This window comes from Nematolebias whitei, chromosome 3 (assembly GCF_014905685.2).
Source record: "Nematolebias whitei isolate Nwh7 chromosome 3, NemWhi1, whole genome shotgun sequence".
Classification (NCBI taxonomy): Eukaryota; Metazoa; Chordata; class Actinopteri; order Cyprinodontiformes; family Rivulidae; genus Nematolebias; species Nematolebias whitei.
The window spans coordinates 19,614,628-19,618,451 of NC_056500.1; positions in this window are offsets into that span (position 1 = coordinate 19,614,628).

Genomic DNA, 3,824 nt, shown 5'->3' on the forward strand with positions numbered 1-3,824 from the left:
CAGCCTTGGTTTGTTCAGAGATGCTGGACTGAGCTTGCATGAGGCATCTTGTTCATCTTCACCTGATAATCCTCCTAATTATACACAAACTTTATGGCTTTTATGCAAATTTAAAATGTAAAGATAGGGTTTGGGAAATATCTCAGTTTCACTGATAGCATTGCTGGTGTAGATGAACAGATGCTGAGATATATTCACCTGATTAAAACGGATTCTTTCATTTTTCTGGACTGAATATAAACGTGCATTGAATTTAATGAAATGTGGACGTGAGACGTTAATTATCTTTGACTCACCACGACAGTGGGTCATTTATTAACAGAATCAAGTTTAACACATCAAACATTTACATTAATTTGGCAAAATATGAAAATAACAACATAATTAATCAGCAAGCTGTACAATTATGATCAAGTATCCACACGGCGGTGGATGAGCACTTTACACAGACATTTCTAAAATATCTGGAATGATTTCTACTTGATAGAAGAATTTAAAGATGGAAAATGAAGTTTAAAGGGAGTAAAAGATGGTGTGTGAGGGAGAGTGTTGACCAGAACCGACACTCTCCATTCGAACCCAGCTTTCCTCGGTACGCTCGGTAGTGAACTTGACTCGTTACCTCTCTGAAGATGAATCAGCGGATACGGAGTTCCAGTTAACGCTACCTGTCCAGCGTCTCCATAGGATGGCTGTGACTCGTCCGAAGTAGTGACGATATCCCGTCTGACACAAGTTCACCTCAGCCAGTGGACCTCACATGAGTGGGGTTCGTCCGAGTTCCACTCAGAGGGAATAGATGTTATAATCCCAATCTCGGAAGAGCCTTATCATGGCTGGACTTCTGTTCTCCCAAACGACTGGAGCTGCAAACTCTCCAGCCCGACTCCAACGGCAACTCACAGAACTGAAACTTCACAGAACTGCAACTTCACAGAACTGGGAGAACTAGGAAGTACCGACATTTTAAAGAGCTCTATTTCCGGTTCATTTGGGAGTCCCTGATTGGTCAATGTCGACCAGACAGGGGTGTGTTTTGTGACGTAAAAGGTTACTAGAAGTCAGAAAGCAGCAAGAATGTTATGGAACAGATTGAAACTGTTTTCAGACAGGCGAGAGAAATGTTTGGGCGAGTTTGGAGAAACAGGTGCCAACTTCTCTGTTTACGTCTGAGAGGATTTAAAAACAAGACAGTTGTTCCAACACTTGTCTGCTTCGGCTCCGACCTTGGAACAAACGTACACTGCTCATTCAAAGACAGAAAATCAGAAAATGCATAATTACTCTGTAACAGGCCTTACATGAATTCTAACTTTGCATGAGGATTAAAAAATCATTACACTGTTTCACAGTTAATAAAAATTGATTAGTTCACTGCAACATCTAAAATGGTTTGAACTAAAACACTTTGGTTATCAACATTTGTAAAATAGTAATGATAATAAAAAAGAGAGTGTTCTTTCACTTGAATTTTCAAGAAAGAAAGTCTCAGGATGGGTGAACCTGTATTTCTGGATTCAAATAAATGAAATGACAGTTTCTGTCCCACAAGGTTCTTAAGGTCAAGGGTTTTGACCTTAGGCTTAGTTTTGACATCAGGTCAAGTTCACTACACTGGTGTAGCGTCTCAGTCGTCCAGCCATCTTTTGAGGACCATCATCTTCATATTCTTGACAGAAAATACAGATGTTTTAGAGAAGGGCTGAAGAAAGACACATTTACATGAAATGAGCTTAATCATTTTAAACAGAGAAGGAGGTCTCAGAGGTGGCACAGTGGTGCAGTTGGTAGAGCTGTTGCCTCTCACCCCATCCAGGGACATTTCTGGGTGGAGTTTACATGTTCTCTCTATGCATGTGTGGATTTTCTTCAGGTACTCTGGTTTTATCCCACAGACCAAAACATGCTGTAGGAAATCTAGTTTTTGTGGATATAGCTGTTTTGTTTTTAGTTCCTGTGTGGCAGGATGGAGCTGATTACCCACAGCTGCCTCCACTTTACTGATAAGGCCATTGAGATCATCTACTCTGCTGGAACATTGTCTCATTTATTTATGATGCCGTGTCCACTCCTGTCCTTGTAAGCTCAGATCTTTTGGTGTTTTGACTTAACCTGTGTTCTTCTTGCACTCCATGTAGCTCCTGTTACCAGTCTCCTCATCATCCTGGTTCTACCCCGTGCTCTCCCCAAGTCTGAATTTCCCTTGGACAGCCTCTCTCTCTGCAATCACCTACAAGGAATACAAACACAAGTGTCAGCCATCCTGTTTTAAGGTTCATCCTGTCACTCTCTCATTCATCTCTCCACTTACCTGTTCAGGTCCTGGACTGCTTCGCCCATCTGGAATCTCCTGAAACCAACTCCAAACCTAAAAGAAAGGAGAAGAATTTCAAGCAAGCCACAACAGATCTAATCTGTGGACTAACTTGCTGCCCTGTTTTCAGCATACTCACCTTTTCCCACAGCTGGTTCCAGTGACTCTGTACAGTGACTACTTGCACATAAATATCACTTCCCTTTTTATGTGTTGGTCTCTTGAGTTTCAGTCAGAACTCTGGGCATTAATTATAATAATACAATCATGATACATTGCAACTCTAAATTGTCCCTAGGTTTAAAAGATTGTCTGAATGGTTGTTAGGCTCATTTGTTTCTGTGTGGCTCTGAGATGGACCTGTTCGAGGTGTACTCCGTCCCTCGCACAGTGATGACTGGAAATGGACACCAAAGATGATCCTAAATTTAGGATTTATCAAAAAAAAAAAACTTAAGCCTAATCTTAAAAGTAGACAAGGTGTCAGCCTCACAGACAGAAGCTGGAAGTTTCCACAAGAGAGGAGCCTGATAACTGAAAGCTCTGCCTCTCATTCTGCTTATGGAAACTTTAAGAACCACAAGTAAACCCGCAGTCTGGGGGCAAGTGTCTGTTAGGAAAGTATGGAACAATAAGATATGTAATAAAAGATGGAGCTAAGTTCTTGAGAGCTTTGTATGGATAGATGGAGGTCTCCAATGTTAACTTTCCAAAACTTACAATGCAACATTAAGCCTGATTCCAAATCAGTTCCAGTCTAATTCCCACCTTCATGCATATGACTGAAACGACTCTCTATTGTGAGGGACGAGAAGTTTAAAATCATGTGAATCATCTAATCTAACCAAGTCTCTCATCCAGTTACATAAAGCTTGGAACTCCACGGTCTCCAGACTTTTTTGAATTGAGAAAACCTCCCAGATAGGAAGCAAAACATTTTCTGCTCCAGAATAGACGTTCAGCTGTATTGTTTTGTTTGTTTGTTTGTTTGTTTGTTTTGGGGGAATTACACTTTTTATTGATTTACAAGTAATGTTTTTGTCTTTTCTTGATTGGGACTGGCATTTCTGACAAGTAATTCAGAGCAGTAGTGTCCATACGATGCAAAAAAGAAAAAAAAAGTATGATTAAATTTGAAAAGATGAGGCTTCAGAAATGTTATTTTCATCACTGTGTGATGCAGTGACCACCTACTACTAGATCATTCTTTGTAAACATTGTGTGTGTGTGTTTCGTTTATTCAGTAAACAGATGCATGTATGTATGCAGACATACTGTATTACAGACACCGTGAGCGCCATCTCTGCAAATCACATTTAAAATCTGTGAATGTACACGCTGCCATGCCCTGGTTAAATGTTAAACATGTACCAAAAATTGCTTCTGCTTAATCAGCTTCTCTGGATGTAATTTATTAATTACCTGACAAACTCAATAATTTATCAAGACTGAGTTGAACTCTTATGAAACCTGCTGCTAAGGTCATTTAGTACCCTATGGACTGATCGTG